This window comes from Hyperolius riggenbachi, chromosome 2 (assembly GCF_040937935.1).
Source record: "Hyperolius riggenbachi isolate aHypRig1 chromosome 2, aHypRig1.pri, whole genome shotgun sequence".
Lineage (NCBI taxonomy): Eukaryota > Metazoa > Chordata > Amphibia > Anura > Hyperoliidae > Hyperolius > Hyperolius riggenbachi.
Genome location: NC_090647.1, coordinates 68,264,308 through 68,280,915, shown reverse-complemented (window position 1 = coordinate 68,280,915; position 16,608 = coordinate 68,264,308).

Below are 16,608 nucleotides of genomic sequence, written 5' to 3'. Positions count from 1 at the left end.
GGAGATCATTTTAATCTTCTATTTAAAATACATTCTCAGCACTTTGCAATTGAAAAAGTACCAAAAAGTAGATGAAAAAGTGCTATCAAAATTATTTTGAATATGTTCTTGCTTGCTGGTGGCTTAAAAGACTTTGGGCTTGATTCATTGAAGCGGTATAAAACCCTGACATGGTATTCAATAAAAACATGTTTTCCTACTTTTTATATGCCATACGGTTATCATATTTGTATGACATATAAAAAGCCAAAAAATTCATTTAGAAATTATACATTCCCAAAAGTACAGTTGTTTGCTTTGTGAGCTGACTTTGCATTTTATTCATAATTGGTTTTATTCATTAATGTGTTGAAGGCAGAAATTCTTTGAGTCCTGTCTGTTTCCAGCAGCTTCTCCACAATCAGAGAATGTGTCACATTCCTCACTTGATACAATTAAGTAAACACAAGATAACATTATCTAAACTTTGGATGAGTCTACATTTCTCTGCATTGAACTTTCCAGCCCTGTGTGTAAGTCTTTGAAATCTGTTCCAGTAAATGCGTCCTGTGCAGGATTGGAGGATATTGTATACGTTGGATCGTTTACCGAGGATATGGGCGCAAGAACATTTTCTTAAAGGTACAGGTAAGTAATTCTGGTTAATTTAGAACAATAAAATACTTTTTCTCATGGTTGTGTTTTTATTTCATTTAACCCTTTGTGGAAATGGGTAAGGGGTACTTTGTACCCCAATACTCATTTCTCCTTTGAGGGGGGGTGGGCATCTGGGGTCCCCTTCTTAAAGGGGACTCCCAGATGCTAGCATGAACCCCCCCAGAAAGTTGTCACCCCCACCTCCTCCTGGGGCACCGGAGGTGGGGAAGAGCCCCTTGTCCATGGATTGAACAAGGTCTCTGGGGGGGGGAGGCTTGGCAGCCCCTCCCCCCCAGAGTCCCCCCATACCATGGACCATGCCGGCTGGTATAGCTCAGGGTGCAAAGCCCCAGTCGGCCGGGGCTCCGCACCTGCTTGACGCGGCGGGAGGAGGCCCTAGAGCTGTACAGCCGCAATCGCATCTATGCGGACTGCGCAGCCGCGGCAATCTGTGTCGGCCATATTGAGGGGGGAATGAGATCCCGCTCGGAAGGGTCGGGATCCAACCGGGGCCGGTATTACTGCGGGTGTCATGGCTGAATGAATAGGAGGGCGCGGATGGCGTCCTCCATGGATCTGGTATGTAACTTTTTTCATACTTTTGGCCTCGGAAGTCCTTTAAAAAAAAAATATATATATTTTTTTTATTTTTATGTGCTGAGTGTGGCAAATGTGAAAAAAAAATGGTGTGGGGTCCCCCCTCCCAAGCCTCTGTAACCCCTTGTCCCCCATGCAGGCTGGGATAGCTAGAATGCGGAGCCCAGGCCGACTGGGGCTTTGCACCCTGAGCTATATCAGCCCACATGGTCCATGGTATGGGGGGGCTCTTGGGGGAGGGGCAGCCAAGCCTCCCCCCCCCCCCTCCCCAGAGCCCTTGTCCAATCCATGGACAAGGAGCTGTTCCCCACCTCCGGTGCCCCAGGAGGAGATAGGGGCGACGACTCCCTGGGGGGGTTCATGGCGGCATCTGGGAGTCCCCTTTAAGAAGGGGACCCCAGATGCCCACCCCCCTCCCAGGAGAAATGAGTATTGGGGTACAAAGTACCCCTTACCCATTTCCACAAAGGGTTAAATGAAATAAAAACACAACCACGAGAAAAGTATTATTCTAAATTAACCAGAAATACTTACCTGTACCTAACTACTTAACTACGTAGAAGAGCATAATGTGCGAAGTACGCGTACTTTACGCCTAGCGACATGTGTCTACGCGTTACTACGCACGGTAAACTACTCGTGCGAAGCTATGCATAATACGCGGTAAGTACGCGTAGCAAACGTAGCTACGAAGTTCGACGGAATGACTACGCGTATTTTACTACGCGTAGTTTTCAACATACGTAATACCACGCGATGCGTATTTCGTAAACTACGATACGTAGATTCGCATAGGCGTAGTTTCTGCTCAACACTGATTATATGAAACACTTCTGGCTTCTATCATCTCTTTCTCCTTCTTTCACCCCTCAGTAACACTTCAGCTGAAGTTTTCTTTAAAGGGATACTGTAGGGGGGTCGGGGGAAAATGAGCTGAACTTACCCAGGGCTTCTAATGATCCCCCGCAGACATCCTGTGTTGGCGCAGCCACTCCCCAATGCTCCGGCCCCGCCTCCGGTTCACTTCTGGAATTTCTGACTTTTAAGTCAGAAAACCACTGCACCTGCTTTGCCGTGTCCTCGCTCCCGCTGATGTCACCAGGAGTGTACTGCGCAGACACAGACTATACTGGGCCTGCACTGTGCGCTCTTGATGACATCAGCGGGATCGAGGACACGGCAACGCAGGCGCAGTGGTTTTCTGACTTTAAAGTCAGAAATTCCAGAAGTGAACCGGAGGCGGGGCCGGAGCATCGGTGAGCGGCTGCGCGGGCACAGGATGTCTGCGGGGGACCATTAGAAGCCCCGGGTAAGTTCAGCTCATTTTCCCCCGACCCCCCTACAGTATCCCTTTAAGCCAATTATTGAGATTCTGCTATGGAAATGATTACGACCAGCTTGCTCATTTTAAGCTGTTTTCTTGTCTCTCCTGTGTTGACGAAGGCTAATGTATAAGATGCTGACACCAATTTCACAATTCACATATGATGGCAAAATCCATTATCTACAGAGGAGCAGTGGAGAGAATGTTTGATCAAAGCGAGAAGAGTGAGAGAGAGTGATGGAGAGATAGCAAGAATCGCTGAAGGTCGTTTTAGTGCAGAGATATTGGCTCAGTAATGTGTGATTAGACACACTTTAGGAAGCAGACATCTAGACACATTAGAATAACTTTGTCACGTTCTTAAATGCGCAGGGAAATCCATCATTTACTTTTAGTGATTTTTTTTATGTTAAGAAATTGTTATTGCATAAAGCTACAGTACGCTATGCTAGAGTAACACAGCTTGCATGTCTAGCCCACAAGCCAATAAACATTATTCTATGGAAATTTTATTTCAGCATTCGCAGCTTTTTCAGCGCTGTTTTTTGGAATGCTATGTGTAAGGTACGTTTGTAATATAACTGAAAAGGATGTGTTCCACACAGTGATGTTTGACAACCAGCCCCATATGCATTTCCGCTTTTTCTCCCAGGTAATATTTTCACACCTTGGCCTCAATTCACTAAGCTTTATCAAACACTTTGTCAAACGTTTGATAATTTACCTCATGGGTAAAATCTAATTTTGCATTCACTAAGGTGTTATAGATTTATTGAATGTTTTATTGATAAAAACATTTGATAAATATATGCCACCTTAGTGAATTCAAAATTAGATTTTACCCATGAGGTAAATTATCAAATGTTTGATAAAGTGTTTGATAAAGCTTAGTGAATTGAGGCCCTTGTCATAAAAGTGTCTTAAAGTAATTCTGAGATTGAGCATAGGCAAACGCAGGGGGGGATTACAGCTGCCCAGAATCCCCCTCAGGGCCAGTGCAGTGTTTGAGGACAGGCACATGTTGAGACACCAGAATATCTGCAGGTATCCTGCAGCTTACAGCACCACCCCTTTATTTTCTTGCTACAGTTGATTTTGGATGTAGCAGCAATGCATGTACAAAGCATGGAGCAGCTCTGGGGAAGTTAACAGAGTCAGGTATGAGCACAGCCCTGTGCCCTGCTGTGTGAATGCTTCACTTTCCCCTTCATTACCAATGTCAGCTGTCCTCATTATTATCTGCATCCAAACTGCTCCTGATCGATCCCGTTGTCGGTCAGTCACTAGGACTGGAAAGTGCATTAGGTGTACCCAGTATGATGTCCTACCATATTATTTTACTGTATTGTGTGGCTTAGGCAGACCTTCAGGAATACCCCCTTGAAAATCCTGGGTTTGCCCCTGTTGAGGTTAAAGAAAAAAAATTATACATACCTGGGGCTTCCTCCAGGCCCCTTCAGGCTGATCAGTCCCTCACCATCCTCCTCCACTGTGCCTGGATCCTCTGGTAGGCGTCCCGATAACGTCACAAGTCAGGGCATACTGCGCTTGTAAGCATGCACCCCATCGCGATGCCGTCGACAGGAGAGTTCTGCACCTGTGCCGACTGCTGCCGACTTGCCATATTACCGGGCTGCCTATGAGGATGCCAAGGAACGAATCAGCATGATGGGGGCTGGAGGAAGCCCCAGGTATGTATTAAACTTTTTTTTTAACTTCTCTCAGGTACCCTTTCAACCAACAGCAAGCAAGAAAATACTCAAAATAATTTTGATAGTACTTTTCACCTGCTTTTGGGTACTTTTTAAGTTGTAAAATGCTTTAAAGTTATTTTAAAGAGATTATAACTCAGGAGGAAAAGTTAATTGCATATGGGTTTAGGTGCTGATTATTTACAGTCTTCTTCCCCATTAAACATCAAAACAATTCTTTGAGGGGAGTTGAGGGTGTGGCACGCTAGTGATACCCCCCACAGGACATTCCTGGTGGTCTACCCCCAATGTGACATCCCTGGTAGTCTGGTGTACCCCCCGCTACCATCCCCATATAGCTTGCCTTGTGGTCTAATGTCTAGTGCTAACATGATTCCTCCCACCCTCTCCATTGACCCCCCTCCTGTGTCCCCCTGGAGAGTAGGGTGCAGCATTGCAGCTTGTGAGTGAATCTAATGCATCCATGCTCCTCAGCAGCTGGCTGCCTTCTTCATGTAGCGGGTAATTATGAGACGTCGAGACAAGAAGTAGAGTAAGTGGCAGGCTCTCAAGGAGCATGGTTCATTTGGATCAGGTGTGATTCACTCAGAAGCCGCACCTCTGCATCCTACTCTGCAGGGGTACACAGGAATATGAATAATCCGTACATTTGTATAGCGCTTTTCTCCTGTCTGACTCAAAGCGCTCAAGAGCTGCAGCCACTGGGACGTGCTCAAGAGGCCCCCCTGCAGTGTTAGGGAGTCTTGCCTTGAACTCCTTACTGAATAGGTAAAGACCCTAGCCAGGATTCGAACCCTGGTCTCCCATGTCAAAGGCAGAGCCCTTAACAAGTACACAGCCAAGAGAGGGAGGGAGGAATGATGTCAGCCCCCTCCCCACATCCCCAGACTCTCCAAGGCTAATCGGCACCAACAGTTGGAGTCTCGTATGCTTCTGTCCAGATGTCAACCATTCCACCTGGTGCTCCGCCCTTCCCTGCTTAGTACGCCACTGATTCCACATAAGTGTGTATTGTGCTGTGTTCAGACTTCATTTTACAAGTTGAGATATTTTGACCAATTGATATGTACAGGAAATCTCTGGATTTCCCTTCCTGTGTTACTAGTAACTTTGCATAATTTGATGCAAAGAATCCAGATCCAGAGTGCAGGGCAAGGGATGATGGGTCGTTACCCCTAGAGGGTAATAGACAACTTTGCTGCCTGTTAGCTGCCAGGTCACGAACCCTGGGATTGCCCTACTGGTGACTCAGAGGACAGATAACACTGTGTTGTAGAGTTTGTAGTTAGGAGTAGCAGAAGTCTTGGGTAGGCAGAAATAAGGCAATAATGATAAACAAGCCAAAGGTCAAGGGCGAAGCAATAGACCCTGCAAGGGATGCAACCGCAGGGGGTCCCAGAAGCCACAGGGGGCCCCGTGGTGGTAGAAGTTTCTTTTCCCTGTCCTGAGAGACTGACAACTACGGGCATAGAGAGAAAAACTCTCTGCACACTTGTTCTAATGACTGCATCTGCCCAGCCACTGATAACAAATCATACAAACTTTTGTAGACAAAGATTTGTAGGCTGTCCCTATTCAGTGTGCAGAAGGCTTTTGTGTACAACCTCTCTACCCCTCCCCAAAAGCTGTGTAATGTAGTGATGCTGGAGAAATCTGCAAAGCCAGTTCTGCTCCATCAGAGGTGGACAGAGTGAGTGTAATAAGCTGAGGCTGGGAGCACACTCATTTGTCAGTTTTCTGTATGTGTATTCTGCACAACATGGCCTCAATTCACTAAGCTTTATCAAACACTTTATCGAACGTTTGATAATTGACCTCATGAGTAAGATTTCATTTTGAATTCACTAAGGTGTTATAGATTTATTGAACATTTTATCATATGAGTATGTGTGAAAACATGCACGTTGTATCACAGAAGCTAATGTGATTGATAGAGAAAATGCCTGCGGTGCTTCACTGCTGTCTGTTTTTATCTGTATGGGGAACACACATCAGAGTGTGCACTAGTCAATTGAATAACATTGGTTCTCGGTTGACCTGTGCAGAAAGCGAGGGGGGAAGAGGGCCCCATGCAAAGTTTTGCAGGGGGGCCCAATGATTTCTAGTTACGCCCCTATTCAGGGCAGGCAAAGTTCAAGCATAATCGGGTCACAAGCCAAAGGTTCAAGCATGCAAAGTTTAGGCATAATCGGATCATAAGCCAAAGGCCAGGGCGGGCAGAATTAGAGTGTAAATGATATAGCTAGCCAAGGTCAACAATGGAAGATCGAGCAGGAACTAACAGTACAACTGGAATATAGCCAAAGCTGCAGGGCCGGTTCAAGTAACAATTGGGCCCTAGGGCAAAATTAGCCTGGGGGCCCCCCAACAGCCACCCCCCCCCGACCAAAAAGCGTCATTAGAGGCCCTTTGTTGCAGCCAAATTTCCCTCCTGGGCCCCTGAGCTGGCTGCTGACCCTCCCCCAATCACCTCCCAACTTAACAGACTCTGCAGAGTCCCTGGACAGCAACAGTTAAGATGGAGGAGGGACACCTTGGGGGCCCCTACAGGCTCTGGGGCCCTGGGGCAATAGCCCATTTTTTCCTATGGTAGCTCCAGCCCTGCAAAGCTGAGAGAACAATGTACTGCTAATATGTTTTGGCACCAACTTTTGCCCTCCGCATGCGCAAATGAACGCCTGTAATTGTGCATGCACGAAAGACATAATGCCCTATGCTGTAACTGGTTGTACACTTGTGCGATAGGCAGTATCGCAGGGCCTGCTTTGCACATGTACACCCTTGTATAATCAGCCAACAGATCAGATTGTGAGTGTAGCTGTAGCTGTAACTAAAGAGCTTTGGACCCCAGTGCAAGTTTTACATTGGGCCCCTCAAGCATGCTTTACATAGCAATACATATGGCACGCCAAAACCTGCTAAGGACAACCACAGTATAAGAGGTGGTTGAGGAACAGTTTGCTAATGACTTCCACTAGTCAAAGCATCTATAGAAGTGATCATTACCAGCACAGGACCAATATAGAGCTACTGATGCCATTGAGGGAGGGCCCCTCTGGCCTAAGGGCCCCGGTAAGATCGCAACCTCTGCATACCCTCTTGCTATGCCATTGGTATGACAGCCATTAACCAAGTAATGTATATGTAATACATTTTTGTCATGTCTCATCTACAATAATAATAAAAAAAAATTTCAGCTACACAGATCTTATAAAAGTGCATAAAATGTTCCTTTGTTGCTTATTCTCACTTCCGCTGAATACAGTAATAGAGTGCAGTGACTTTGTACCATACATATGTAGCATGCCTCTCCATAATGACGTTTTATATTGAAGTCACATTCTAAAGTTGCTCTTTTAATGCATTTTATATTCTAGGATAGTGGAAGTACGTTTGTGCACTGGTACAGAAAATATGACATTTAAAGATCAATTTCCCATATTCTAATATAGTGCTTGCGATGAATCCAGCGTGGAGGGAGTGTATCCTAGCAACATCCTCAGAAAGCTGATGCTGTTGACATACTTTGTGGTCACACAACCTGCAACATGTTTATCCAGGCAGCTTAACCACTTCACCACTGAGGGGTTTTACCCCCTGACCACCAGAGCAATTTTCACCTTTCAGCGCTCCTTCCATTCATTCGTCTATAACTTTATCATTACTTATCGCAATGAAATGAACTATATCTTGTTTTTTCCGCCACCAATTAGGCTTTCTTTAGGTGGGACATTATGCCAAGAATTATTTTTTTCTAAATGTGTTTTAATGGGAAAATAGGAAAAATGTGGGGAAAAAAAAAATTATTTTTCAGTTTTCGGCCATTATAGTTTTTAAATAATGCATGCTACTGTAATTAAAACCCATGAAATTTATGTGCCCTTTTGTCCCGGTTATAAAACCGTTTAAATTATGTCCCTATCACAATGTTTGGCGCCAATATTTCATTTGGAAATAAAGGTGCATTTTTTTCAGTTTTGCGTCCATCCCTAATTACAAGCCCATAGTTTATAAAGTAACAGTGTTATACCTTCTTGACTTAAATATTTAAAAAGTTCAGTCCCTAAGGTAACTAATTATGTATTTTTTTTAATTGTAAATTTTTGAATTTTTTTTTAATTACAAAAAAAAAAAAAATGGGGAGTGTGGGAGGTAATGAGTTAATTTTTTGTGTAAAAGTCATTTATTTGTATGTGAAAAATGTGTAGGGTGTAGTTTACTATTTGGCCACAAGATGGCCACAGTAACTTTTTGCTTTATTGCGACCTCCAAGCCTCCTTCCGGAAGCTTGGAGGAAGAATAAGGAGGCTGGACACGTGAGTTTCTTCTCACAATGATCGCGCTGCCCATAGGAGAGCAGCGGGTCATTGTGGGGCTTAGATCAACGAACGGGAATGGATTTTCCCGTTCATTGATCTCCGGGCGAGCGGGCGGCGGCGGTTTTACTAGCGGCGGGCGGCGTGTTTACGAGCGGGAGCGCGGACAGCGTCGGGAACGCGGAAAGTACGTGTTTCTCCGTCCCTGGTTTTTAAAGGATGGAAAAAGGGGCGGAGAAATACGTACGCGCGGGGGTAAAGTGGTTAATACCCGGAGTGTACAGGGCCGACGCAGGAGCCTTGATGTAAACTAGTTTTCAGTAGGTTTCAGGTGCTGCTTCTTAATGATGTGGGATGTAGCAAGTACAAACAGAATTATTTAGATATCATGGAATACGAAAACAGGCATTCACCTCTTAGGGCTCGTTTCCATTAAAGCGCAAAGCCCCGTGGCTCTGCGCTGTGCGTCACTCCCAGCGGGTGGGCCGGGCTTGCGATCCCATTCATTACTGAATTGGATCGCGGGCTGAAGTGCCCAGAAATGCAGCAAACCATGCGCCACAAAGTGCGCTACATGCAAATGAGCCCTTACTGACATATTCTATTGACCGACTCGAGTGTCACTTGTCTGTGTAGATCACAATATCATTAGGTAGTACTTCATGCCTTCTTCTTGGGACGTAACTCGAGGGGAGCAGCCCCTGCGATCACAGTGGTGCCCAGTGCTGTGGGGGCCCCAAATACTAGCCCCCCCCCCCTTCCGATACAAGGGACTGTACTTCAAATCAGGTGTTTTTGTGGCTGCACTTGTTATGGGTGTTAAAGAGAACCTGAGATGGGGATTGTAAGAAAAAATATGGACACCTGGGGCTTCCTCCAGCCCCGTGCAGCCTGATCACTCCTTCATAGTCCTCAGTCACCTCTTGGTTCGTCTGCAATTGGACCCGGAAAGTCCTCCGGTTTGGGGCCAACTGCAAAAGCGTGTCAAGGTGTCACACGCGCTCCCGTCGTCGGGAGCGTGCTGCGCAGGTGCAGAATGCTGCCACCGATGGGAGCATGACAAGGGAACGACGAAGTGCAGGGAAAAGCCTCTAGATTCCTCTACTCTAGATACTCTACTAGGTAGTAGAGTCCTCTAGATTACTCTATTGTGGTACTGTATCTATTGAGGGAACTTTTTTCCGTACAGGTATACTTTAATTGCCCAGAGTACATAGGTGATGTGGAGGTTCCTAGATGGGACAAAATATCTAAAACATTAAAAGGGAGAATAAGTAGTTCACTGTAGTAAGAACCGTTAGTAAAAAGGTCAAGTTTAAAAAGTTTATTGCCACATGAAGCAATGCATTTAGTAAGTCTCTTGCCTGCTTTCTTAAATTAAATGTGAAGTGAGTTGGAAAAAAAAGGCAAATACTTACCTATAGACAGGAAGGCTCTCGATACTATAGAGCAGGGGTCTCAAACTCGCGGCCCGCGGGCCATTTGCGGCCCTCGATACAATATTTTGTGGCCCTAGCCGGCAAAAGCTTCCTTATAGTTCGCTTCAGTGCTCCCAAGTAATCCGCCGCATCCCCGCCGCTAAACGAGGGCTGCAGAGCCCCCAAATCGCCCGGGGGGCAATCTGCTGGCATTTCTTGGAAGGGGCAGAGCTTTCAGCTTCAGCTCTGCCCCTCCTGACGTCAATCGCCACACGGATCGCCGCCTCTCCCCGCCCCTCTCTGTAAAGGAAGAGTGAGAGGGGCGGGCAGAGGCGGCGCCGGCGATGCGCCGCGATTGTGAAATTCCTTATGCGGCCCAGCCTCATCCTGACTTTGCCTCCTGCGGCCCCCCAGGTAAATTGAGTTTGAGACCCCTGCTATAGAGCCTTCCCTGTCCTCTCTAGATCCTCTTGTTCCAACTTTGCCACCCCCATTGTGTGTATTTAACCAGAATCCATGAGCTCTTGGGAGGCTTCAGCAGCACTCGTGTCCTCGAGTGCTTCCGAAGACGGGCCGCTCCGTACTGCACTCACGCATGCGCAGTATGGAGCCTCCAGTCTTCGGAACCTCTATTGATCCAGAATTCAGATAAGAATCTGTCTGTTGTTAACTCACTTCACATTTACTTGAAGTCACAGATCCAGATGGCTGCACTTTGACATGTATGAGGACCTATGAGTACCTCTGTGTCATGCTCATAACTGGGCGCAGCTGTTCAGAACTGTAGTCCTTGAAAATGGGAAAGATATTTTTGAAATGCATTGTTTGATGTGCCAGTTACTGCCTGAAACTGTATCTTTTAGGGCCTGTTTCCACTACACGCAGATTGGATGCAGAATGGATGCAGAAAAACTGACTCCAATGAAAGCCTATGGGCCTGTTAAAACTAAACGCAATTTTTCTGATGCAGATTTTCCCATAGGCATTCATTGGAGTCAGTTTTTCTGCATCCATTCTGCATCCAATCTGCGTGTAGTGGAAACAGGCCCTAAGTGGTTGTTCTTACCACAGGTCAGTGAAGTGAGTACATACTGCGGTGCCACCACCGGGTGGTGCTGATAGTGAAAATATTGGTAATATAGTACCCAATGCCCTATTCTCACACTAACTCTCCCTTCTACTGCCTAACACTAACCTCCCCTCCTCTCCTAATGCCTAACACTAACCATGGTTCTAATGCCTAACACTAACCATCCTCCTAATGCCTAACACTAACCCCACTCCTAATGCCCAACACTTACCTCCTCCTAATGCCTAACACTAACCCCCCTCCTAATGTCTAACTCTAACCTCCCTCCTAAAGCATAACACTAACTCCCCTCCTGTTCATGTAAGAGACAGAGTGGGCTGTTGCACGTATTGGACAGCAAATAGAAGGAAAAAAAATGTAAATTTTACATTATATAGTAAAATCCTATACAATAAAACCTAACTGTCCCTGCGTTATCAGCATCTTTCCCTGTCTGTCCGTCCAAAGCTTTTTTGTACTGCACATGTGCGCAGTACAGAAAGCCGTTGGGACGGGAGGTGAGGCCAGGGAGCAGTGCGGCGGGTGCGGGTGCGCGTGTATTGCGGGTGCGCGCGCGTTGCAGGTGCGCGCGCATGCCGGGCAGCGATAATTTCCCTACCTAGAGCCCGTTTTTATACGGGCTTAGGTAGACTAGCATTGGTATAACATACCACTATTTTACTACCAGGACTACTGGCCACCCACATCGTTGGTTGTTATGATAAAAAAATGTCAGTTAAATATATCATATAGGAGACACACACAGTGATATTTGAGAAGTGAAATGATGTTTATTGGATTTACAGAAAGTGTACAATAATTGTTTAAACAAAATTAGGCAGGTGCATAAATTTGGGCACCACAAAAAAAGAAATGAAATCAATATTTAGTAGATCCTCCTTTTGCAGAAATTACAGCCTATAAATGCTTCTTGTAGGCTCCAATTAGAGTCTGGATTCTGGTTGAAGGTATTGTAGATCATTCCTCTTTACAAAACATCTCACACCACAGATTTTCAATTATATTCAGGTCTGGGGACCGAGATGGCCATTCCAGAATGTTGTACTTGTTCCTCAGCATGAATATCTTAGTGGATATTGAGCAGTGTTTAGGGTCGTTGTCTTGTTAAAAAGATCCAACCCCGGCGCAGCTTTAGCTTTGTCACTGATTCCTGGACATTGGTCTCCAGAATCTGCTGATACTGAGTGGAATCCATGTGTCCCTCAACTTTGACAGGATTCCCAGTCCCTGCACTGGCCATACAGCACCACAGCATGATGGTACCACCACCATATTCTACTGTAGGTAGCAGGTGTTTTTCTTGGAATGCTGTGTTACTTTTCCTCCATGCATAACACCTCTTGTTATGCCCAAATAACTCAATTTTAGTTTCATCAGTACACAGCACCTTATTCCCAAATGAAGCTGGCTTGTCCAAATGTGCTTTAGCATACCTCAAGCGCCTCTGTTTGTGCTGTGAGCGGAGAAAAGGCTTCCTCTGCATCACTCTCACACACAGCATCTTCTTGTGTAAAGTGTGCTGAATGGTTGAACGATGCACAGCGACTTCGTCTGCAGCAAGATCATGTTGTAGGTCTTTGGTGCTGGTCTGTGGGTTACTCTAACCAACGTTCTTACCATTCATCGCTTCTGTTTATGCAAGATTTTTCTTGCTCTGCACCTTCGAGCTTTAACTTGAACTGATTTCAGCAAAGAAAAAATGTGTGCATCAACCAAATAGAACCTGATGAATATGGCTTTGCAAATTTGGCCTAATTGGCTAATCACGTTTGCAAAGCAATATTTATCAGGTTCTACTTGGTTGATGCACACATTTTTTCTTTGTTGAAATCAGTATTGCATTTCTATCCTTTGGAGGCGGGTAGCGAATTACTTGTTCTAGGAGGTGAGAGCCCTGGAGCAGGCTGTTTGCGCCTGTGCTCCCCCCCTTCTGGAGTGTTGTGTGTGAGCCACCCCTGAGCCCTACAAGCTTGGGGGCCCATGCTTCGTTCCTTTCTTATGTGTCGCGCCCAGGTCATGCACATGCAGCAGAACACAATGGACATTAAGGTAAGTGCCTGATTTTAATTTTGGGAGGTGGGTGCAGTGCTGGCCATGCTGGGGGGGGGCACCTGCACCTCCCAGCCTCCCCCTCCGGGGTGCCGCAGTGTGGGTTCCAGGCAGTTAGAGAGCTTGAGGCCTCCTCGGCCCCCCCGGTTGTATGGGGGCATTGGGGAGCCTCCCCGTGGCGCTCCTGGATAGTGCTAATGTAGCATGAACTAATCCCCGCAGGGCAACCGCTTTGCAGTATTAGTTTTAGACCCTGCATTTTTTGGCATGCGAAAGCAAATGCATATTTGCATGAGCGATGTCTCGTGATTAGCCAATTAGGCCAAATTTGCAAAGACATATTTATCAGGTTCTACTTGGTTGATGCACACATTTTTTCTTTGTTGAAATCTTAACTTGAACTGAGCCTGTGGTGTTCCATTTCCTCAATATGTTCCTAAGCTATGTTCCTAATATTCTCCTTCGCGATTGGCTGTCATAGGCTTCAGCCTATGAGAGCCGATCCCTCTCCTATGTGCCAGGGAGACAGTTGTGTCACACACCTGTCCCCAGTACAGCGCTGCTGCAGATCGCAGCGCTGTACTTAGTGAAAAGACGCTGTTTCGCCGTCTGACAGTCTCCCGAGAGACTGAAGGCGCTCGGAGACTGAAGGCGGGGCGGAGCTCCACCTCCCAAGCAGGAGATGCGCACGCAGCCTGTACGCGATCTCTTGCAGTAGCCGGCCCCAGGACTTGAAGCCAATTGGCGTTGGGCGGTCATGGGGCTGCCGACGTGGGCATGCCCATAGGCGTGACCTGGTCTTTAGGTAGTTAAAACTGCAAATGGGAAGCAACATATTAAAAAGGGAAGCTAATGCCCAAGGGAACTGTGCATGAAAGAGAGGGGCTGCTGTACATGGATGTTACACATGGACGAGAGGGCTGCACATGGAATGGGAGGGGCTGCTGTGCATGGATGTTACACATGGACGAGGGGGCTGCACATGGAATGGGAGGGGCTGCTGTACATGGATGTTACACATGGACGAGGGGGCTGCACATGGAATGGGAGGGGCTGCTGTACATGGATGTTACACATGGACGAGGGGGCTGCACATGGAATGGGAGGGGCTGCTGTACATGGATGTTACACATGGACGAGGGGGCTGCACATGGAATGGGAGGGGCTGCTGTACATGGATGTTACATATGGATGAGGGGGCTGCACATGGAATGGGAGGGGCTGCTGTACATGGATTTTACACATGGACGAGGGGGCTGCACATGGAATGGGAGGGGCTGCTGTACATGGATGTTACACATGGACGAGGGGGCTGCACATGGAATGGGAGGGGCACTGCTGTACATGGATGTTACACATGGACGAGGGGGCTGCACATGGAATGGGAGGGGCTGCTGTACATGGATGTTACACATGGAGGAGGGGCTGCACATGGAATGGGAGGGGCTGCTGTGCATGGATGTTACACATGGAGGAGGGGCTGCACATGGAATGGGAGGGGCTGCTGCGCATGGAAGGGGAGCCCCAACATACTTGGCCTAGGAGCGGAAAAAGTATAAATCCAGCCTTGCTAAAACTGCAGCTTTGGTAAATGTACTGTACAAAATTCATGTTGCATTCTGATCACTCTCCTTCTTATGAAAAAGGATTTGCCATAGTTTCATACATCTGCTTGACAAGCTGTGATTAAAACCTAATTAGATAGAAGGTAGAGGCATGTTTTCCCTGAAGAATACAGATAAATCTAAATCGCAGGCATGGATTGCATTCTCGTTCTCTGAAGTGTAGGAAAAAAAAAAAGTTCAGTCCAGGCCATTTAACTGCAGCTTTGAAAAGCACGGCCCTGGAGGATTTAAAGGGAATGTAAAGTGTGTTAATGTATTCTTTGATGGCAATTTTTTTTCTTTATTAATAAGCTATCTAGTGAACATAGTGTATTATCAATAGTTAGGGACAGATTATATTATTTGTAGCCAACAACCTGGTATAGCAGCTGCTGCTCTGAGATCATGTGACATCACACTGCAAGTGAGAAAACTCATCCCAGTAAAGTCAATTCCATTAAAGTGGAGCTCCGCGGGGGTCAAATTGTCCGTATACATTCCTGATGCTCTTCTGATTAGAGAGGACCTGCGGTCCCTTTCACACCGGGTCAGTGCGGTATTTTTATCGCACCCCACCGCCGGGCAATGAAAGTCTATGGAGACTTTCATTCTTCTGCAGTACGACACGACGCGAGTGACGTTTTAGCAGCAACCCTGACACAGGTTTGAAACTGTGTTAACGATGCGGTGAAGTGTCGACTTGCAGCGATCTGAAAGTCATGTTAGTCTATGGCGACGCGTGCATTTTGAAAAAATTACAGACGCAACTTTGCAGCGAGCATACACGGAAGCGTATTTTAACAATACACTTCCGCATACCCAAAGTAGGAAATGATGGCAAGCGCGCGTCACGCAAGTCGACTTGCCTAATCTCCATGCTCCCCTCCAGTGACTAAGCATTACCTTGTACTCATACTGTGCTGTGTGATCTGGTTTGCATGTATTCCTGTATTGTCTTATTGCTGTATGTCACCCCTAAATATTGTCTGTAACCTTAACCAATGTTTAACGCTGCATAATATGTTGGCGCTTTATAAATACAATAAATAAATAAATGAAGATATCAATATATTTTTGTCTACTGATTTTGTCACGCCTACTGTTTACACACTTGTTACACTCAACTGTAACTAATTAAACAAACACAGCTAGGTGCAGCCTATTTATAACAATAACAATAACATTTCTATACGCTTTTTGCAGTTATAGTTCTGCAATTGCCAAACTGAACAGGTGGGGTTCAGTCTGGATTTAAACACGTCCAGAGATGGAGCTGTCCTGATCTGCTGAGGTAAGGAGTTCCATAATGTAGGAGCGGCATTACAGAAGGCTCTGGGACCGGAAGTTTCCAGGTGGACTCTGGATATGACTAGATTATTAGAACCTGTGGATCTGAGATTGCAGGGATTGCTACACAGCTGCAACATTTCTTTCATGTATCCAGGGCCCAGATTATGTAGTGATTTAAATGTCAGTAGGCCGATCTTGAATAGGACCCTCCATTCTATAGGTAGCCAGTAAAGGGAGTGCAGGACTGGCGTTATGTGGCAGTGACGGGGTTGATTGTTTGGTTGGTTAGCAGTCTGGCAGCAGTATTCTGTTTCAGCTGTAGGCGGTACAAGTCCTTTTTTGGAAGGCCAGCGCAGAGCCGGATTAAGGCCAAATGGGGCCCTAAGCAAAGTAGCAGATTTGGGCCCCCCTCCCTCAACCCCCTCTGCAAAGAACAACCCCCTCTGCAAGTATTGTTGCTAGCACTTAAATTAGACAGCAGTGAAAGCGCAGGCGGGGTAACATACCCATGCAGCCGTCTCATCTGATGCGCTCCATTCATGGTATACGTTGTGTACCACGTCCCCCCACAA